Genomic DNA, 24180 nt, shown 5'->3' on the forward strand with positions numbered 1-24180 from the left:
ATAAAATAAGAAATAAAAAATTAAAGACTTAGTTCCAACTTGAGAAATATTCTATGATAGATCGCATGGGTGATTTATAAGCAATCTCCTTTGTAGACTGATTGCACTACCCCAGTATTCTACCAATAAACCGAAGTTTATCACCTGCTTTAACTACGACTGAGTCTATGCGCTCATTCCAATTCATATCCCTTCAAAATGTTACCCCCAGGTATTTGTACGAGATAACCGATTCCAGTAGTGACTCATTGATATTGTAGTCATAGGATACCACGTTTTACCGTTTTGTGAATGACCCAGTTTTATGTTTCTCAACATTTAAAGCAAGCTGGCAGTATCTGATTTGGCTGAATATTTGTGCAGCGTCTTTCAGACATTACTTGATAGCAGATAACTGCATCATCTGCGAAACGATTGAGGTTACTATTAGTACTGTTTTCAAGGTCATTAATATACAACATGAACAGCAAGGGTCCCAAAACACCTCCATGGAGCACAGCCGAAGTTACTTCTACATCTGTCGACGGCTCTCCGTCCAAGATATCATACTGTGTCCTCCATACCAAAAAGGTCCTCAATCCAATCACAAATTTCACTTGATATCCCGTATGATCACACTTTTGATAATAAGCGTAGATGTGGTACAGAGTCAAATGCTTTTTGGATATCGAGATATACTGCCTCTGCCTGACAGGCTTGATCCAAGGCTTTCAGTATGTCATGTGAGAAATATGTGCCTTGGGTTTCACATGCTGGTTGGCGTGGAAGAGACCTCATTACTTTTGAGCTGAGAATATGTTGTAAGATTCTACAACAAACTGATTTCAAAGCTATTGGGCGATAGTTCTGTGGACCACTTCTGCTAATATTCTTGTAGATGGGTGTGACTTGTGCTTCCTTCCAACCTCCGGGTACGGTCTATATTGTGTGAAGGATCTACGATATATTATAGTTAAAAGAGTAAAAGTCAGTATACAGTCTGACAGAAATTCCACTGAGCCCTCGAGAATTGTTCATTTTTAATGATTTCAACTGATTCTCAACACCACCGAAACGAATACTAATTTCATTCATCTTTTCAGTGGTACAAGGATTTAATTTGGGCAATTCTTTGAGTTTTTCAAAGGAACATTTGAAAATGGAGTTCAGCATTTTGTAAATTTCGAAAATTCTGTCTTGCAAAATGGATAACACCATGCTAAATTGTACAGTGTAAAATTTACTGTGTTGTTGTTTTTCTACACTTTCTTTGCACAGTATCAATGCTCTGGCCACTGTAGTGTGCATGTTTAGTGACTGACTATGCAACCATTCTCACAAAATTCCCTGTAATTTTTAAGTAGTTTTACGTTACAGTCTTAACACTGTTGTACCTTACAGCCCTATAATGTTGTGGTATCGGACGCCAGATGTGGCGTATTGATACCAAATGTTGTGGGTGGGTGCCAGGAGTTGCCGTATTAAAACTCGGCGAGAACTTTCCAAATGCTCTGTTCACCTTGGTCCGCATCACAGGGTCCTGCAATGCTGAGGCCACTGCCCCAGCGACCCATGCAACGCACTGAGTCGAGCCGGCCTTGTACGCCAGCGGAGTGCGTCGACGTCAGGGTACCGCGGTTGACTTGGCGGTCTGCGTCCATGCCGACTCAGCGCCGCTCGGAGTGAGCTGCAGGCTCCACCGGGAGCCATAGGCTGGCCCCGCTGCTTGCTTCCTGGCTGGCGTATCTGAGAACGCGGTGGCAACGACCACCCGCGATCCAGTGTCCAAAACGGCGGCCCTCGCCTGGGAAGTCTGAAACGACTTCCCGCGGTAGTGAGCCAAAGAGTGGCCCTACCTGGCTGGCTGCAGACCCCGTGTCAGCCTCAGAGGGTCGAACCAACGACACACTGTGGACTGGGACGCTGTCGCCCCATCTGTAGCTGCATGTTGCCTGGCGGTGTGACACGCCTCGCCGTCCAGGAGAGCTGCCACAATTAAATCCTCACGCTGGCCTCAGAGAGTCGAACCAGTGACCTGCCGTGGGTGGGAATGCTGGGGCCACATCTGCTCTGCTCGAAGCCGGTGGTGCGACATGCCTTGCCATCCAGGAGAGCTGCCTCACTTGAATGAATCTCGTTAGAAAACAACACCTATTTATACTCGGCTGCACGCCTCTTGTTAACGCGTCGCTTCGCGTCACATACACCCCACACCCCGGTTGTGCCAGTGGGCCTCTTCTGCCTATAGCCTGCGCCATGCGAACTACTGCTTTTACTCTTTTCAGTGGTTTGATGGCCCTGTGGCCTCCATTCCACTTTGCAACCGCTGGTCAGCGTAACTTATTGCAATCTGGCCCACATCTGGCTGTAACTTGTGCTCAGAATATCGCACAAAACTAACTTTCCGTATCCTAAACGGTGGTGCCACTACAATAAGTTCATGATTTTTAATGTTATTAATAGTAACATTGTTGGTATTATTTATTGTATTACATTTAGGTAATTTTTATATTATTGCACGCCACTTTTCCTTTCTCCAACTTATATCTGAAGATGATCAGTTAGTCAGTTCAAACCTGATTGCCATTAATAAGAAAGAATTTAAAAAGTGATTATACCAATGGTGTTAATCATTTAATGTGTTTGCAGTTACTACTTATGACTTCAAGGACTTACCTGGAAACAGCCTCCACCCATCTTCTTCTTGGTTGAGTGAAGAAACTCGTTTGGTAGTCCTAAAGCCTTAGCTGAAAGAAACGAAAACGGAATCTGTAACAATTAGATATCTGTTGTCCTCAGTGCTTAACAGTTTCTAAGGTATAAACATATATTAAGTTGTAGTTTTGTTGATTACAGCATTCGAGATGAAAGACTCACCATGCATACACATAGAACAACAACGAGCTACACTCACAAGGGAAACTCCCTATAGCGTCCTCCTCCAGGTTTAGTGGTAAGAAGGCACAGTGGACAGCCCGCCAAAAACTGAACCCAGATCAAGCATCAAAACAGGAAGAAGGTGTATTGGACTGTGAAAAAAAAAAAAAAGCAAAATAGAAACAGTGAGCGGTCCAAAAACAAGAGATGGATGAAGCTGAGTAGACGAATGGTGTCGTGGTCAAGTGATTCAGGTGTTGGACTCCGAAGCTGGCGAGCCGTATTCAGACCTCCGCCATGCCTTTTTTTCCGCTGTTCTCTTTATTCAGATTTGTGCTCTGTCGTGGTGTAACGCCCGTTAGTAACAGTGAGGTGTAAGGTAGGGACCGATAATGTCAGTTGGTTCTGCACAACTACACTATTAGTAGCCGAAATGAAGTGGCCTTCATATGGGAACCGCAAACTTTTGATGACAAGACGACAAGTCAACCGAATCCATACACGGCATTGGTGACAGTGCGTGTGTCATATGATAAGAATCTCTTATCGACGCACCTATTCTCTTCGACTGGTGAGTGAGATATGCCTCTTTGCTCGATTAGGTGTTCGTATGAATGGGAATGTGATCACTCCCAAGGAAATGATGAAAACATATTAGTTCATCCCTTAAGCTAGTCCGCCACCGTAGCTGAGTGTTTAAGTCTGGCTTTAGCTGTCGCCGCGGTCGCACGCTCCTCAAGTTTGCTCCGTGAACGTTCAGTGTTTACGCCAGTGTTTTCGTGTTTCGTGATTGTTTATTGGCGTTTTTGCACGTGAATTTAGTGTTATAAATTAAGCTATTGGTCTTCGTTCGTGTCGTCTTTCTACGTAGTGCCGTTGGGGTGTCAGCGTTGTCCGAAATTTCGTCGCTGCAGCACCACCTTCGACAAGTACACCCGTCGAGTACAGCCCTCTGCACTTGAAATACACAACTGGATTACCGAGGTAATTGGCCTTCGTTCTGAATCTGTGTAAAGTTTAACGATTCCGTGAGTGTAGACCGCTTTCTGGCAAAATTTGGTTATGAAACGGAATTTATACACCGTGATGGTACTAAAAGTACTGTAAAACTCAGGAATTCCGAGTCTGTAATTAAAAATGTTAGGGTTTTGAATATACCCATAGACGTAGACAACTCGAAAATTACAAATGTCCTTTCAAAGTATGGGGTTGTCAGGAAAATCGTAAACGAAAGGTGGGCTTCGCATTTCCAGCTGCCGGCCGAAGTGGCCGTGCGGTTAAAGGCGCTGCAGTCTGGAACCGCAAGACCGCTACGGTCGCAGGTTCGAATCCTGCCTCGGGCATGGATGTTTGTGATGTCCTTAGGTTAGTTAGGTTTAACTAGTTCTAAGTTCTAGGGGACTAATGACCTCAGCAGTTGAGTCCCATAGTGCTCAGAGCCATTTGAACCATTTGAGCCATTTCCAGCTGCAGTGCTTTAACGGAATTCGCTCTGTGGAGATGGAAGTGAAGGCAAACATTCCCTCCTACATCTTTGTTGACGGGCACAAGGCACATGTTATGTACTCAGGGCAAACCCCTACATGTCACGTATGTAATGAGTCTGTTCACCTCCGTCAGGACTACCCTCGTCGTGTTTTTGTGCTAAAAAATAACCTTACGCAACGCCGGAAATTAACACTCAACGATTTGTTGCCAGCCAGTAACACAACAGAGCCGGCGGCAGTCGTGGATCCTGTTACTACCTCTGAAGATGTTGCACTTAATGTTAATGAATTTCTGCCTTTAAAACCTGCATTAACTGCTGAAATTCCGTCCAGTGACAGCGAGATTCCCACTAAAAAGCCTCCTCTAGAGGCCACTGAAGAAAATGTTGATGAGGGCTCTTCCTGTGAAACACCCTTTGCCAGGAAGCCGAAGCCAGGTCCTGAAGATCTGTCAGAAGTGGAAAAAGGAATGCAAGTCGATGTGGCTCCCACTTCCGAACAAGGAATTATACCGCCACGAACAGATAGTGACGCAGCTGGTAGTGACCTTTCACAGAAATGTGACCCTGAGCCTGAGGTCACAGCTGCAATAACCGCATCAAGTGCACAGTCCATACAGTGAGAACAGTACGAGGAAGTACTAAGTAAACAATTCGCTTACTCCGAAGCGCAACACTGCGCCGAAGGAGGAAATAAACAAGAATCACCGCCTCGCCAGCAAGGCAACACGCCGGAGCCAAATATTGACGACTCGCAAGCCACCGCCCTTGCGCCAGATGGCCACCGTCTGAGGCTGCGACCGAAACCAGGTCTTGCTGTCACGCGTCATCAAGCGAAAGCCACACCAGAGAAGAAAGACATCAAGGAAAAGAATATTAAATATGAAGTCATCAGGGCCAACACTGACGAGGAGAAAGAGAAAGACCACAGTGACTTATAGCAATGCATTGTCAGGATTTCAGGATAATTTTCTTTTCAAGCACTTTGTTTAAAAGCAGAAAAGATTTTTCTAGGAAGTTCGTACATGTAATGGGCACACAGCTTCTAAAGATCGTGACTTGTAGACAAGCACGTTGATGCTATAATTATACCGATCCTCATCCCAAATAGCTTCTTCTGGTATGTCTGTGATGCAAGCTTATAGCATTACTACTATTAACATTAATAAAATACAGTCACCCTTGTAATTGGCAGCACTAAAAGAATTCTTGTACGAGTCTGGGACAGATATCGCGTTGCTACAAGAAGTTGCGATAACGGAATTTCGGATCCCAGGCTTTTTTGAAATTGTTAATGTTTCTACGGAAGCCAATGTCGGTACAGCCATTCTTATAAGGGAAAGTATTCCGGTGACTGAAATCGAACGACTAGAATCAGGAAGAGCCGTAGGCATAAAAATTTTCGATGTGACCGTGCTTAACCTTTACGCCCCATCAGGAAATTCCCATAAATTGGATCGTGCTAAGTTTTTTCAAGATGAACTTATTTATTTATTCAGGAAAAATCCGTGTTCTCTTATATTAGGTGGAGATTTTAACTGTGTATTAAACCAAAAAGATCAACAACCCAATTTCAACTACTAGCCACAGTTAAAAAAGTTAGTAAGTGATCTACAACTTAAGGATGTGTGGGAACTTCAGCACCCGACGTCAGTTGAGTTCACGCATATAACCAGCCACTCCCGCAGCAGACTAGATAGAATTTGCGTGTCATCCAATTTGCAAAATTTTTTATTAAAAGTTGAAACTGTTCCCGTATATTTTAGCGATCACTGTACACTTTTAACTTGCTTTAACTTAAGCGTACAGCCAACCCGTCGATTCAGAGGCCAATGGAATTTGATTATCTCTGTTTTAACTGACGAAGAACTGGAACAGAAAATAAGAGCAGCGTGGACTATGTGTCTCCGCACAGCAGACAAGCACCCAACAGTCACTGACTGGTGGACTAGGAGGTCTAAACCAAGGCTGCGGAAAGTTGTCATGCAGTATAGTGTAGCGAGGCAGAGGGAGTTGAGGAATACAATGGAGTTTTATTATAAAGTTTTAAGAGACTTATATCAACAGGCACATGGTGACGTAATTCATCTGAATGATATTAAAAAAATAAAAGCCAAGTGATTAAGCATTAAACAGAAACAGATGGAGGGACTCATAATTAAATCGAAAGCCACATCAGTAGTAGCAGATGAAACAGCTTCTCTGTATCACTTGGTGCGGCATGCTAAAAACAGTCGTCAAACTTTTATCGATGAAGTCCAGACGCATACTGGTACAAGGCTCACATGCCAGAAAGAAATACTGGACGAAGTCCACAGGAACTATGACAACTTATATGCCCCTACCACAGTGGACGATGCAGCTATCGAGGACTTTCTCACTAATTTAGGTCCACAATAGTCGGGAACAGAGAACGCTGCCATCCTGAAGTGCATGAGGCAGTGCGTAATTCACCTCTCAAAAAATCTCTGGGACCTGATGGCCTCCCAGTGGGGTTTTATGCCCGCTACTGGTCTATAATTGGGGACAAGATAACTCCCATGCGAATGAGGTCCTGAACGGAAAAGCGGTCCCTATAGAGTTTAAGGACAGTAAAATATTACTGATTCATAGGAGTAAAGGCAAAACCAACGTAAACAATTTTCGGCCTCTTTCGCTACTAAATTCTGATTAAAAAATAATATCGCGTATTATCAACAAAAGACTCTCTGCCTTTTCCAACAAAATATTGAGTCATCATCAATCTTGTTCTACAACCAGAACGATATTCGAAAGTCTATCTGCATACAGAGACGTTATTGCAATTACCTCAGTGACAAGCATAAAATGTGCTTTAATCTTTATAGATTTCAACAAAGCTTTTGACCGCGTTAGTCATAGATATCTCTTTGCGACGCTGTCACGAATGGCTTTCCACCCTAAGATTGTCAACGTGCTAAGAAATATTGGAACAGGTATAAATGCGAAAATAGCAATCAATGGCCAAACATCTAAACCCATACAGATAAGGCGAGGGGTTCCACAGGGCAGTCCCTTATCTATGTTTTTATTTTCCGTTTCTTTAGAGCCCTTTCTCTGCACTGTCCACGCAGGATTAACAGGCATAACATCGAGTGGTGAGAAAACTGTCATACGAGCTTATGCTGATGACGTGGATGTTGTAATAAGGAATAAGGAGGAGGCAGTTACATTGGAAAGAGAAATCCAAAAGTATTGTCTAGCGTCGGGAGCGACAACAAATGAAAACAAAAGTAAAATATTGAATCTGAGGGGCCTAGATCACCTCTGACTGGCATGGGCAAAACAAGACAACAAACATAAAACTTTGGGAATAACCTTAATGGCATGTCCGATGAGGATGGCTGCTTTTAACTGGACGGAAACTTGGAGGAAAGTTCATGGTGCTGTATGGAGAACATCCATCGAACTATGGACCAGGTGCAAAAAGTCAGATTCATCAGCTCCTGCATTTTGTCTAAAGCGTATTTCACTGCGCAGGTATTTCCAATCCCCAAACTAGTAGCGAAAGGGATCATGTCCACTGTTACCAATTATTTATGGTGAGGAGACATATTCAGCGTTGGTGCGACTACCGTTATACTGGATGTCAGAAACGGGGGCCTCGGTTTGGTGGATATTCGAAATAGCGTCTGCTCTGTTCCTCAAACGGACTTTCCATATACTCAGAGAACTTCCACAATGTATAGCCGCAAAGCTCTTTGAGGCTGTGACACCCCATAGCCTGCAAGCATCGATTGATGTGCGAAGGATTAATGCACGTCTGCAGTATGTGAAGAACTTTTTCCTCGAAGCAAGTTATCTTAGTGATGAAATCAGAAGCAACACATGTATCACAGCGCGCGACATCATACTTGAAAGGAAGTTAAATGAGGGCAGAAACAAAATTGAAAAGAAATTCCCCAATTGTGACTGGCACGCTGTATGGCGGAACATCAACTATGCCGGGCTATCTACAGACGCTATTTCCGCATGGTACAAAACAGTTAACAACATCTTCAGCACCAATGAGAGACTATATGGGATCAGTTTAAACCAGACACACCTTTGTGGAAAATGCAATCTTTTGGATACACTCATCCACAGATTCACCTGTGGCGGCAATGTGAATAACTGGAATTGGATCAGGCAACAAATCGCCTTTCTCACCAGATCCTGTATATAACACCATCGATCCTCCTGAGACCAGACATGACGTACTTTCCGAAATTAAAAACCAACGCCATTAGCTGGTTACTGGGAAAATATGTTAGTTATGTCATCAACAAACTTGGGTCGGACAACGAGATAGAATTTCGCGTTTACATGAATTGTGAATACGCAAAAATCAGCACGTATCGCAACCACAAGAAGCACCACGGCAACATGCTGAAGATCATTTTTGAAAGAATGGGTATCGGTTAAATATGTAGAACCACTACAACACCTTGAACGAGAACGAACAGAAGATAATTAAAAGTCACTTGTGTTCTTATTATTATTTACTATTACCCTGCTTCCGAAACTTCTATGTTACACGAAGGGTTTTTTTCAAAACATTTTGTTCAGAATTACTCGTGTTCGACTTCCAAAGTATTTGTGTGATTCAAGAACAATTGTTAAGTTTCTACTCAGAGAAGAGGTTCATTTGTCTTTCTTACAACGGAGAATGGGAGTTTTGTGTTATGATTTCTGTGCACTCAGTGCTATTATCAGTGACCCAACAAGGGACATGAAAAAAGGGGTGGGAGGGGTTTGGGCCTCGACGCACTGGCAGTGCCGTGAAGAGACCCCACTGCTTTTGCGGCGTGTACCACGCCCTGACCTTCCTAAAAAAAAAAAAAAAAATAGTGTAGTGGTAATGATAACAGACTGTTGAAAAAAGTGGTTAAGGCGTTGGTCTGCTAATCCAATAAAAAAAGTGGACAGCGCACTGGCTTGTCATGCTAGGAGGGCCCTGGTTCGATTCTCGGCTGGGTTGAATATTTTCTCCGTTCAGGGACTGGGTGTCTGTGTTGGTCTTTATCATCATTTCATCCTTATCGACGCGCAAGTCGCCGAAGTGGCGTCACCTCAAAATACACTCCTGGAAATTGAAATAAGAACACCGTGAATTCATTGTCCCAGGAAGGTAAACTTTATTGACACATTCCTGGGGTCAGATACATCACATGATCACACTGACAGAACCACAGGCACATAGACACAGGCAACAGAGCATGCACAATGTCGGCACTAGTACAGTGTATATCCAACTTTCGCAGCAATGCAGGCTGCTATTCTCCCATGGAGACGATCGTAGAGATGCTGGATGTAGTCCTGTGGAACGGCTTGCCATGCCATTTCCACCTGGCGCTTCAGTTGGACCAGCGTTCGTGCTGGACGTGCAGACCGCGCGAGACGACGCTTCATCCAGTCCCAAACATGCTCAATGGGGGACAGATCCGGAGATCTTGCTGGCCAGGGTAGTTGACGTACACCTTCTAGAGCACGTTGGGTGGCACGGGATACATGCGGACGTGCATTGTCCTGTTGGAACAGCAAGTTCCCTTGCCGGTCTAGGAATGGTAGAACGATGGGTTCGATGACGGTTTGGATGTACCGTGCACTATTCAGTGTCCCCTCGACGATCACCAGTGATGTACGGCCAGTGTAGGAGATCGCTCCCCACACCATGATGCCGGGTGTTGGCCCTGTGTGCCTCGGTCGTATGCAGTCCTGATTGTGGCGCTCACCTGCACGGCGCCAAACATGCATACGACCATCATTGGCACCAGGGCAGAAGCGAATCTCATCGCTGAAGACGACACGTCTCCATTCGTCCCTCCATTCACGCCTGTCGCGACACCACTGGAGGCGGGCTGCACGATGTTGGGGCGTGAGCGGAAGACGGCCTAACGGTGTGCGGGACCGTAGCCCAGCTTCATGGAGACGGTTGCGAATGGTCCTCGCCTATACCCCAGGAGCAACAGTGTCCCTAATTTGCTGGGAAGTGGCGGTGCGGTCCCCTACGGCACTGCGTAGGATCCTATGGTCTTGGCGTGCATCCGTGCGTCGCTGCGGTCCGGTCCCAGGTCGACGGGCACGTGCACCTTCCGCCGACCACTGGCGACAACATCGATGTACTGTGGAGACCTCACGCCCCACGTGTTGAGCAATTCGGCGGTACGTCCACCCGGCCTCCCGCATGCCCACTATACGCCCTCGCTCAAAGTCCGTCAACTGCACATACGGTTCACGTCCACGCTGTCGCGGCATGCTACCAGTGTTAAAGACTGCGATGGAGCTCCGTATGCCACAGCAAACTGGCTGACACTGACGGCGGCGGTGCACAAATGCTGCGCAGCTAGCGCCATTCGACGGCCAACACCGCGGGTCCTGGTGTGTCCGCTGTGCCGTGCGTGTGATCATTGCTCGTACAGCCCTCTCGCAGTGTCCGGAGCAAGTATGGTGGGTCTGACACACCGGTGTCAATGTGTTCTTTTTTCCATTTCCAGGAGTGTATTTGCACTAGTCGATCGCGTCTACCCGCCGTGAGTCCCTCGCCACATGACATTTTTTATTTCATCCCTTAAGCTGCAACAAATGAACGCAACAGTTTTACAATCACACAGTTCCTCTGCGCTCTGTCAAAACACGTGTTTTTAACGTTTTTGAAGCTGCGTTTTGGAAATCTTGACTACTGAATTCCTTTGTTGAAACAGATCACACCCGTTATTTGATGCTTTCATTTCTGTGAGACGTCTCGTGGTTCCTCGTCTGCTCCCACTATTCATCACAATTACTTGCGACGCTAACGTATGCTTACCACATGACTCATATTCTGTATCCAATGCATAGTATGGTGTTCTGTATTGCACTTCTTCTCTTGGACTGTTCACTGTTCCTATTTTTTTTTCTTAGTCCAGTACACTTTCTCCCTGCTTTCATGCATGATTTGTGTTCAGTTTTTGACGGGCTGATCACTGGGTCCTCTTACCACTAAATCTGAGGGGTGTGTGATGGGGAGTTTCCTTTGTCAGAACAGCAGGCATAAGAGAGACCTAAGAGCACTGCATCTGCGTGGCGAAGCTGAGTGAGCGGCAGTCGAGCCCCATCACTCGCTTCTACGCGGTTTCTCCTCAGTCCATCATTCGTTTTCCATGCGGTTGGCCTCAGTCTCCTTCGCGCAGGTGAGTGCTCGCTGATTGCCACCGAACAGACTAAGGCCGTCGGCACTCGGACCACGCATTCAAACTTTAACGTTGACCGCGCCCAGTTTCTGACGTTATAATACGGAAAAAGCACGTCGGCGAGTCTTTCCGAACATGCAGAGCGATATCCAGTATGTCAGATATTCTGAACATGCGTTTCAAAGTAGATCAATGAGATGGAAGAACGCCGCCTACGTCACATGACGACATCTCCCTTCAGTACAGACGCGCGAGACGCCATATTGTCTTTCAGTTGAAGCTCGTATGTTTATACGTCGTTTCTAAGCATCGTCAGATGAGGATCTCTATAAAATACGTCATCAGTTGCACAATTTGCGTAATTTCGTAGAATGAGTGCGTATCGAAGTCGCGGGGACCAAACGATACATATCGATCGTGTGAGTGTAAATCGACCATGCAACTCTGGTGGCGGGCGTTATGAGCATGTTTTCGGTGGTCACTACAGCAACGACAAAAGAAGAGCGTTACAAAAATACTTGTATTTACAAAGGAGACGACTTACCTTACTCGCCGTCGGTGTTGTCATGTGAAAGTCCATGTGATGTGTATGCTACAGGAACAATTCCATTTTTGCCATAGTCTGGGTAAACTCTGCCAATATCACGCAAAAATATAGATAAAGTGTCACATACGTTAACTTTTCCCTGCAAGCGTAAGTTGTGGAAATAAAGGTACTGAAAGAAGCATAGTTAGTCTCTTTGTCCTGGACGCCCTTCTCTTTTAATGGAAGACTTCACAGATTTCGATAGCCTCTCGATGTTCTGCGTGTGCACACTGGGGTCATCCGAAGACACGAACTCTACTGAGTGTTTGATGAACTCGTAGTCGAATCCTTCTGCTTTGAGTGTCTTGCAGGACTGAAATCCGTCTGTAATGACTTTACTACCAGGCAGTATGAAGTGCTTTATCAGACGCACTAAAGTGACCTTGTCTCTGGACAATGCTGTGACAACGAAACACCTCCAGGACTCCCGTTCCATTCCACCAAATACCCAAATATGATCGATTTCACTCTGTGAAGGTCGTCCTCTCTGGTTCTTCCTTCTTGCTATGTGGGATTCGTTCACTTCAACAACTTTACTCAGTCCACCAATACGGTACACTGTCGTTCATAACTACCACATAACACACTTCTCTGCAAACCCCGAAATAGTCGCACACGGTAGTAGCAGGTAAGTCAGTTTCGATGCTGTTGCTTGCAAGGTTTAATCTCGAATCCAGCAAGATAGAAGAATTACGCTGGTCGGTATGGATAATTTGGAAGAGTCGAACCATGTATTCTTCCTGATACTCGTTCATTTTCCGCACTGTCCACAATGAAATTGTAACGGTACTTCAGCATTGAAACTCTTCTTACAAAGTTTTACACACTTCGCACCACCACAGTCTACACAATCTCTCTTTTCCTTGTCCGATAGTACTCCATATTTGCGACAAAAAGTGAAACAATTTTCGGTAATTTCCAAGAATGATTGCCTATCGAAGTCGCGGCGTCCAAACGATACATATCGAACATGTGATCATAAATCGATCATGCGACTTTGGTGGCGGACGTTATGAGTATGTGATCGCTAGAGCAAAGACAAAAGAAGAGCGTTACAAAAATACTTGTAATTGCAAAGGAGACGACTTACCTTACTCGTCGTCGGTGTTGTCATTATGTGGTCTGATTGGATAATTTGGAAGAGTCGAACCATCTATTTTTCCTGATACTTGTTCGTTTTCTGCACTGTCCGCAATGCAATTGTAAACGGTATTTCAGCATCGAAACTGTTCTTACGAAGTTTTACACACTTCGCACCACCACAGTCTACATAGTTCCTTCTTTCCTCGTCCGGTGGTACTCCATATTTGCGCCAAAAGTCGAACAATTTTCTACGCTGGATAAACATGGAATTAGATTTTTCCTTGTGACAGAATCCGCCGAAGAAACGTCACATACATTCCACTCACTAACAACACAAATCGTCTGGGATTCTCTAGCAAATCACAAATAATTCATGGAGGTATGTAATGTAGAGCAACTACGAGAACGACGGGGAACACGCCACAAGAATCGCATGATCGATTTACGATCGCACGTTCGATATGTATCGTTTGGACCCAACGACTTCGATAGGCAATCATTCTTGGAAATTACTACAATTTGTTGTAATAAAATGACGGGAAACGTCGTAATGGTGACTAGAGAATTATTATGATTTTTATATTACGGAAGTACACCGTTTCAAAGCAACGACACATTCAGGATCCAATAAAAACTCATTGTTTTCAGTACAGTTTGTTGAACTCAAATGTCAGTTAATAACGCATCCACGATTAAAGCTTCCAGGACATGGTAAGATGCAAAGTATGGTTTTATATCACTTGTGGGCTGTGTAGCATAATGAGCACCAGTGCCTAACTATAAGGTAACATGTGATGTGTTGCTGGTTCGCGTCCAACGGATTCGGAATTCTTTTTTCTTCTAACATTCACTTTTTCTAAAAGGTCCTGAACTTTCGTATTAGTTCAATGGAACTACATTCTGCAATATCCGTTGTTAAGTAAATGTAAGTGTGCTCTTCCTGAAGAGTGAGTTTGTTTGATTGGCTTTATCTACAAGACAACTTGTACTACCTGCAGTAAAATATTTTGCACTTCGTTTCAAGTTTTGTATTTCATTTGTTTTAAAGAGTCAGCTACTGAATAGGAACAGTGATCAATTAAGAATAATCTTAGGGCTTCACTAAAGAGTGAGAAAAATGTAATAACCATTATCTTATGTGGAAAACTAATGTAAATTTGAATTGCACTAGTTCTTTTTCCTTTATTGTTATTTCATCCGATTCGCCCCATACGTGGATATGGGGTGAGCTGTCAGCAGTACAATACTCCACTCATCAGCCAAGCGAATTAAAAAAATTATAATGAGAATTATAAACAAAATATGGGGCTGTTCATTTTCAATTAAAAATCAAAGATGTACTTTAAAAACTGAAATATATACATTAACGAAGAACTGATTGCAAGAAGGTGAAATTCTGAAAAAAAAAATCCTGAAGCATTGTACTTTCACTTAAAATCGACGGAACCGCCCTAGATGAGAGGTATTGTCTGAGAGGAGAGTGTGTTTCTTAGGGCTCAGGGACGTGGATAAAAAGATATGGGTCTGTTAGCAGAAAAACTATGGAGATGACAGGTAGGAGTTGAGGTGGATAGTGGGAAATACAGTCGGTGGAAAAGACAGAGGGTGACGAGTAGTTTGTTGTGTGGATAGGGTGGTGGCTACAAGAACAAAGGGATAATGATGGATAAAGAGGAAAATGGTGAGAGGAGCCCTCATGTGGAGAGGGTTAGGCGAGGAAGACTTAAAGTTGATTGGAGGGATAAATATTGGGGAAGATTTCATTGTCTGGGAGAGGAAGTTGGTTGAAGTTACATGGAGTAGGATATGGAGTGTGTGTGTAGTTGCGGGAATGGAGGGATGTTTGTGGTGGCATGGCAGCATACCATGGTTGGTGTTCAGAGTGGAGACAATAGGGTGATTGGAATCTAGTTTGCAGATAGTATAAGCGATGTGTGGGTTGGATATGGGTGAGGAAGGGTGGGAATTTGATGAGATAGTAGAAGATCCATATGGTTTAAGATAAATGGATTTAAAGGGAGACAGAGTGATTGGCGTTCAAGGATTAGGAGAGACTTATAGAACTTTGTTGGGGCAGAGAGCCATACAACATTTGCATAGCAGAGGATAGGTTAGATCTGGGTTTTGTAGATATGGAGAATAGTAGAGGGGTGTAGTGCCCAGATTCGGCGTGTTAGTAGTTTTAATCTGTTGTGAGCTTTCCTTGGATGACTAGTAAGTGAGGTTCCCACGTTAGTTACCAGTTGAGGGTTCCAAGATGTTTTACTGTGTTAGCATGGAGGCTGAAGTTGCGGGTGGTTTGTCCTATAATTATTGCCGGGGTTTTGGAGGCTTTGACCTTGAGGAGCCACTGGTTACACCAAGAGGTAAGCTGACTGAGATGGCTTTGGAAGGATCGTTTAGATTTCTGAAGTATAGGGTAGAGGATGAGGAAAGCAGTGTCATCGGCATACCAAAGAAGGTGGCTGGGTGGGGTTGGTTTGCACTTATCAGCAGTGTAGAGGAAATAAAGGAGAGGAGAGAGGACAGAGCCAAAAGAGCCTTGGGGCACTCCTCGAAAGTACAGGAGTTGGTATTGTTAATAGTGTCAAAGGATGGGCAATTGAATAGAAAGGATGTAATACGTTAATTGTAGTTAATTGGAAGTGCATATGTCTGGAGTATGACAAGGAGTCCGAAATGCTATGCATGGCTGTAGGCTTTTTCTAGATCGAGGGAGACAAAGATGGCGGATTTATTGGAGTTGAGTTGATGGAGCAGGAGATGGGTGAGGCACAGGAGCTGGTAATCAGAGAAGAAACTGGGATGGAAGCCACACTGGTTAACAGGAAGAAGATGGTGTCGGTTGAAGTGTTGATGCATCCATATCAGAGAGGATGGATTTGAAGACTTTGCTAAACACTGAGATGTGGCAGACAGGGCAGTAACAGATGGTATCAGTAGGAGGCTTATGGGGTTTGAAGAAAAGTAGATTTTGGATGTTTTCGATTGTTGAGATTAGTAACCTGAGGAGGTAATAGTGGTGTAAACGGTTGCAAGAGTGATGAGAAATGAGAAGAGGTATTTTTTGAGGTGTCAATAAGTAATGCAGCAAGGTGAAGTGTCGGGTTTTTTGTGGAGTACTTGTTTTATGTCAGTTACTGTAATTGAAGGGGTCGGAGAGATATAGTCATAAGCCACATCGAACTAGTTTCGAGATACAGCGAGTATAAAGTTCCACGGAGGTCTGAAAATATTTAATACAAAATAGAAACCTTATTTCTACTGCAAACACTTGCTTAATACTTGTGAAGCATGTTGTTAAATAGTCAACTCTCTGCATGCTATAAAACATTAATTTTAGAATGATTCTAATTAAGATGTAGTCAATGGTGGCTTATGACTATATCTCCCAAAAAATTGTTTAAAACATAAAGTATGAATTTGTAAGGATTTACTTTAACTACTCTTACACAGCAAGCACAATAGATATTTTTTACACATTAATATATACATATCAGGTATCTGAGATGTATGGATTACTTTTTATTTGATACAGTTACATCAAGGAAGTTCCTCTACATCATCATTGTACACGTTATTTCCGGCACATGACCGAAAGAAATCTTGATTTGCTGGAGGTATGTATGGTATAAGAGACAGTATATCAACTTTTTCTGGTTAATTGGTAGTGGCTTTCTGTACTTTATTGGCAGCTGATATGGATTTGGTTCAACTAGCCTTCCTTTCTTTTTGATACAAATGTCAACATGAAAGCTCCTGTCTGAATGAGAGTGCTTTAAACTTAGGTTGAAGGGATCTTCAGACTCAAACTTAAATTGAGTAGCTTCACTGAAATGGTGGGGATCTCCAGATGTGGATTCTGTATGTTGAGACATCAATGTCTTCAGGCTTTCCAAATTTCTGAAGTCTTCTCTTTCCAGTTTAGTTACGGTTAAATGTTTTGGACTCGCAGATTTTATTACTTCTGCCCATTCATCTGGAGTGTACACTATTGGACGTCTGTTTCTTGCATACCGGTCAATGCGACCAAAATCACGATCGCGGCCAAAATCACGATCGCAAGGTAACATGGTGTGACCTACCACAGGGAAGTAATGCTGGACAATCAAATCTTTTGATAGCGACAAGGGACCTTTCCAAAGAAATAATAGTCCAATTCTTTGCTTGACCCTTGCAGTTGTCTGTGATTATGTGGAGACGTTTTGTCTGAGGATTGCTTCAATAAGCAGCTCCCAACCTCATCTGAACCCCGTCCTCCATCTTTCTCGCTACACATAAACATATAGCCCTTATTTGATCCACAGTCGTGAATACCATGGTTGTATGTCCATATTTTCCTCTTGTAAAATGCTGGACCAACTGTTAGTTTAGGTGTGGAGAACGTTTGCTGCATGTCCATTGCTATCACATGATGCTCTTTCGAATGTTCTTTAGCCAGAGCAGTTAAAGACGCAATCGTATTTTGTCCTCTGTCAGCCTTTTTGAGATGCAGTTCACATTGTTGTTTCTTTTCTGTGACATCTTCTGCACATAATTCTGGGTTATTTATTGCAATTAGAAATCCATCACATTGTGAACAGGTGTCAGTTTTTGGTAGTTTGAAGCCTATGTCAAATTCAGATACGAAAATTTCTCTGAATTTACTTTCAGATACTGCAGGAACTTGCTTTTCCTTGCAGTATTCTGAGTATTTATCTCGAAATAAGGAAGCAATTGTGAGATCACAATCCAAATACACTTGATTGACGTTCTGTTGCCTACTGTAATGACTGTTATATTTCGGTATGGCGTTGAGAAATTCTCTCACACTTTGTACAGCTTCATCTTGAAATTTGTGTGGGTAGTTTCCATGTTTTCCTGAAAGGAAAAAAGGTGAGCTTATATCCTCTTCCTAATAGAAATATTTGTATAGTACTCAGTTTGAGTACATCTCTAACTTACAGCACAGAGTAACATACAAACCTCTTCCATCTTCTTTTGGCACTGCAAATCCCTGCTTCATTATATGTTGCAAATTCCTCACTCTTCATGTATGTATCTGTAAGCTATGAACTCTTAGGAAAGCTTCCTTGCAGATCAAGACTTCTATTCTGCATACCATCATATTATAAGAAAATGTTACATCCCTGGATGATATTTTCTTGGAAGTCTTTTTTGGATAGCTTTGAAAGAAATTATGACAAATATAACAAAATGAAATAAATATACAAAATATTAAACCATTTGTATTTAAATAGTGAACAAACCTCCTCTTTTTCGATTCCATTTTCAGGTAAGTATTCTGGGCATTAAAGTTTCCTATGTCCCAAAATGAATAAAAAATGTTTTCTTCCTCTCCAAGCAGTTTTGTGAAGCATTTATTGAAACAAATGCAGGGACTTCCTGTAGTATCAGCCTGAACGGTCTTGTGGGTGTTTAAAGACTTATACTGCTGACCAGCATTTCGTCGACGTTTTACTTTATTTTTCTTCCACTGATCAATATTTCGCTTTCTTTTCCGTGAGGGCTTTGGTTTTTCGGGTGATTCTTCATTTATTCTACTTATTTCAAGCTATAATATGAAGAGCAAAATAAAGAATTTGCGTGAGATATAGTCATAAGCCACACAAAACATTAAATTTCGCTAAAATCACATTAATGAGAAAATATTTTTTACACATCTTTTGCCTTTGAAACTACATTATTGTACCTTTATGCAGTAACATAAATGTGCCCATCAAGTTTCATCATTAACACACAGGATGGCTGTGAAATGCGTTGGCAATGTTGAGAGAAACAAAGTCACAAGCCACAGGAAATTAATCACCAGAAATAAACCGTTTTATATAGTTACCGAAACATCATATGAGCTGGAACTGCTGGTCGATGGATGTCAAGATTCATCATTTTCAGGATCCAAAGGGTAAAGCTCTTCACTTCCACTACTGTCTGTGTCAAATATGCGTTGAAGACCCGAAGACGCTGCAGACGTTCCTGACGCACCTGCCATTTTGCCGTGGCTTGTGACTATGTATCTTCTGAAACTATCACCAGATAGCACAGCATAGAACTGCACTCCATCATAGCCTGCCGTCTGCTGCAGTTACACGGAACTTTTTCAACATATTGTGAAGAAGACATTGTTAAGAATGTCGCAGCATGAAAAACTCAATTTCGTGAAAGTTGTGGCTTATGACTATATCTCTCCGAGCCCTTCAATTGCTGCATTTAATTCTGTGTGTGTTATGTTGTCCCAAGTACTGAAAGCTGGGAGCCAGTGGTGTGACAGGTGTATATGTACGTATGAGGATGGTAAGGAAAAGTGAGTAATCAAACTGTAGTCATCAGGGATGGAGATGACATCAGACAAATAGGATGCAAAATGGTGACCTTTGCTCAGGTTGTCAGGTAAGGGTTGGTTATCACAGAGAAGCAAGTAGTGAGGTATGGGGTTGTTGCCTGTGACTCAACGGAATGCTTTCAAGTATCCTGAAGAGTTAATGGAGAGTTCAGCGCTGAGAGTGGTCATGCCTGGTGCCAGTCCCAGCGGATTTTTGCATTTAACAAATTCCTAATGTTTCTCCGTATTTGCCAGTGGCATATGAGTGTATCCCAGTTATAAATCTGAAAGAAGGAGCAGTACTTACGATGGGATTTTCAGAGGAGTACTACGGTTTGTGGGGAGAGAGTGGGGTGCTGAGGATATATGGTCTTGGTAGAAATATGGGTGGATATAGTGTCTGACAACGTCTGCTGCAGGGAGGATGTGTCATGAGGGATATCGTCAGGTTGCTGGAAGAACAGGGCGTGGCTTCCAATCCAGGTTTCTATGGATTCCCAGTAGGCATTCCAGGTGGTATGGGAGTTGGATAACTCTTGGATGGAGACTGGAGTGAGGTGAGGTGCACAGGGATGAAGTTGCGTGTACGAGATGATGAGGATTACAGGTAGGTGGTCACTTCGGATCGGATCCATGACTTCTGCAGCGAGGTGTCTGAGGAGGTTGGGAGGCGTTAAGATGACATTGAGAATAATGTGGTTTTCAGGATGGGTTTGGTGTGGGATGGGAACAATTTCACCATGCCAGGAATCCGTAAACTGATGCAACCACTGGAGTTCTGCAAGAGATCTTGATGCTGAGGTCTGTGGCAATAATATAAGTGGAAAAGCTAGGATCTATGTGGGTGAAGAAGTCATAGGGGATGGGTTGATTAGTTTAGATGTAGATAGTGGCACAGATAGTGCCTAGTATTTGGAAAAAGAGGGTGAGAATAAGATTCTTGGTGGGAGTATTGTATAAAGGTTGTGGCCGAACAGGGATACCACGTTGAGGCATAAGTACAGTATGTACAAGTCTCATATGTCTGAACATTCAGCAGCATGTTGAACTCAGCATGCTCAGTGTTGACATTAGAAGGCATGGGCTGTGCCATCGCTTTAAGGAAACATGGGAGTTAGCTTCATCAAAATGCAGGGCGAGAAGTGTGGAAGTGCATCGAGCCTGTGCATGCTACAACTTCATAGCCTGTACACATCTCTATGGTTATCCAAACTGTGCACTATGTATATTCGCTCTCTCTCTCGTACATCGTGTGGTATCACGTATCAATACCTCCCCACGGGTGTCAAGGTTGGCAATGGAATTGCAGGTTTCCATCAGATGCTGATAGCAGTCATGCAGGATCCAGCAGACCGAATGGTGCACCCTCATTGAGCCACATCTCCAGCAGGTCGATACAACGACTGCCCTCTGCCAGTGCAATATAGGGCAGCCGATGGCAGCTTTGCAGCCCACTTTCATTTGCAGCCCCTTCAGTATGTGATGCTACACAGAGGCAACCTCGTCGCAGCTCCAACTCCATCATTTGTGCTTTAGTACAGAAAGCCTCACTTTTGTTGACACTGGGATAGCTGAACTCTAGTTCTTGATACAATATTTTTAATGACTCTTCATTCCGTTTGGAGAAATACAAGTTAAGTGAAGTTTCAGTTTACTGTGTTAATTTGTTCGCTAACAATTTCCGCTCCTGTACGGCTTTGCTACAGTGACTGTTGCCACACCACTCTATAGCTCACCTCTTCTTACCATTGTGTATGAAGTCGTGCACAACACATTGTAGCTGTGTGAGTCAAAACCAAGCGCACTTAACATACACTCCTGGAAATTGAAATAAGAACACCGTGAATTCATTGTCCCAGGAAGGGGAAACTTTATTGACACATTCCTGGGGTCCGATACATCACATGATCACACTGACAGAACCACAGGCACATAGACACAGGCAACAGAGCATGCACAATGTCGGCACTAGTACAGTGTATATCCAACTTTCGCAGCAATGCAGGCTGCTATTCTCCCATGGAGACGATCGTAGAGATGCTGGATGTAGTCCTGTGGAACGGCTTGCCATGCCATTTCCACCTGGCGCCTCAGTTGGACCAGCGTTCGTGCTGGACGTGCAGACCGCGTGAGACGACGCTTCATCCAGTCCCAAACATGCTCAATGGGGGACAGATCCGGAGATCTTGCTGGCCAGGGTAGTTGACTTACACCTTCTAGAGCACGTTGGGTGGCACGGGATACATGCGGACGTGCATTGTCCTGTTGGAACAGCAAGTTCCCTTGCCGGTCTAGGAATGGTAGAACGATGGGTTCGATGACGGTTTGGATGTACCGTGTACTATTCAGTGTCCCCTCGACGATCACCAGTGGTGTACGGCCAGTGTAGGAGATCGCTCCCCACACCATGATGCCGGGTGTTGGCCCTGTGTGCCTCGGTCGTATGCAGTCCTGATTGTGGCGCTCACCTGCACGGCGCCAAACACGCATACGACCATCATTGGCACCAAGGCAGAAGCGACTCTCATCGCTGAAGACGACACGTCTCCATTCGTCCCTCCATTCACGCCTGTCGCGACACCACTGGAGGCGGGCTGCACGATGTTGGGGCGTGAGCAGAAGACGGCCTAACGGTGTGCGGGACCGTAGCCCAGCTTCATGGAGACGGTTGCGAATAGTCCTCGCCGATACCCCAGGAGCAACAGTGTCCCTAATTTGCTGGGAAGTGGCGGTGCGGTCCCCTACGGCACTGCGTAGGATCCTACGGTCTTGGCGTGCATCCGTGCGTCGCTGCGGTCCGGTCCCAGGTCGACGGGCACGTGCACCTTCCGCCGACCACTGGCGACAACATCGATGTACTGTGGAGACCTCACGCCCCACGTGTTGAGCAATTCGGCGGTACGTCCACCCGGCCTCCCGCATGCCCACTATACGCCCTCGCTCAAAGTCCGTCAACTGCACATACGGTTCACGTCCACGCTGTCGCGGCATGCTACCAGTGTTAAAGACTGCGATGGAGCTCCGTATGCCATGGCAAACTGGCTGACACTGACGGCGGCAGTGCACAAATGCTGCGCAGCTAGCGCCATTCGACGGCCAACACCGCGGGTCCTGGTGTGTCCGCTGTGCCGTGCGTGTGATCATTGCTTGTACAGCCCTCTCGCAGTGTCCGGAGCAAGTATGGTGGGTCTGACACACCGGTGTCAATGTGTTCTTTTTTCCATTTCCAGGAGTGTATATTTGAGAGGTCTGTCTTGTGTCAACGAGAAATCTCACTTTGCATTCATATAGGCAAAAATGTAATACTTGCAAAGCACAACCTGCTTCTGTCTGGGACACTTCACTCATCACTAGACTTTTTTGATATATAGGTATTTTACCGGATTTTTTTTCTCACTAACAAATGGAGGCTGTGAGAATCTGTAGCCAAGAGCTCCCGTATAAAATCCGTTTGAGTCAGCACCAGGCTACATCGATTCTACTTCCCTCTGCCAAAACCTTTTACCTTGCTCCTGCAAAACGGCGGTTCCCTGTAAGCAAGGTTTTAAGACAGAGATGCCTTTTCTTGTAGGAATTGACCAGTAGACCTCTAAGTTTTCTATAACTCCTGCATATCATAGCGCTTGTTATTATGCGAATAACGCCAGTGAAAACAGGACACCGAATACACATATCCTTCAAATAAAAGCCAGGAAAAAATACATTATTGTTTTTGAAATACAAAATAACTAATTTTTACAAGCATTTTCTGTCTCCCGAAAGCAGGGTATTGACGAAGGTTCGCAATTCAAATTAGCTTTATGAAAATTGAATAACTATGGCCGCATTCAGTCCTTGTCGTGCAAACTGATGCTACTATTTCGTTCATAGATGTTGAAGACATCACAACTATGAGCTTGCAGCTCGACATCCAGGCCAGGAGGCCCAAGGGATGTCTACTGGCTGCCGTGTCATCCTCTGCCATGTGACGTCATATGGATGCGGTATGGAGGGGCATGTGACCAGCACACCGCTCTAGTGACCGTTTTGCCAACTTTCCAGACCTTGGAGCCGCTACTTCTCAGTCAAGTAGCTTCTTTAATGGCGTCAAGAGGCTAAGAGCACTTCGTACCAGTCCTCTCACCAAGGAAAAGTTCCTGGTAGTATCGGGAACGAAACCCAGGTCCTCTGCAAGGCAGCCATCTACGCTAACCACTCAGCTATCGAGACGGGCACATCGTATCTAGAAATACATAAAGATCGAAGTTTATATGATCAGAGGCTTTCACAGTCATCGTCGCTTGAGGTTTTTACCAATTAACATAACTAATTGTAAATTAGTTGATGTGCTACTCAAAGTATATCCGCATTCTGCTTAGTGGTAACCTAATAGTTGTTTATATGGGATTTGATATCCCGACCTCTGAAACTTCTTTATTTAAATGTGCGTGTCTGTACTTAAATTGCTGAATGACTGAGAAGATGAAACTTCTACGTTATTTGATTCTGAAACAGCTGAGTAAAACTGAACGTACTGAGCCTACTTTCTCTTTACTTTTCTTTATCATGTCAACACTGACCCACAATATTCTAGCGCAACGCAATCTGACTGCTCAAAAAAATTGCAACCTGACTTCAAATAATTAATTCAAAACAATGGCCCTGACTAAAAAGAAATCTTAACAATAACCTATACATT

This window comes from Schistocerca nitens, chromosome 4, assembly GCF_023898315.1.
Source record: "Schistocerca nitens isolate TAMUIC-IGC-003100 chromosome 4, iqSchNite1.1, whole genome shotgun sequence".
Lineage (NCBI taxonomy): Eukaryota > Metazoa > Arthropoda > Insecta > Orthoptera > Acrididae > Schistocerca > Schistocerca nitens.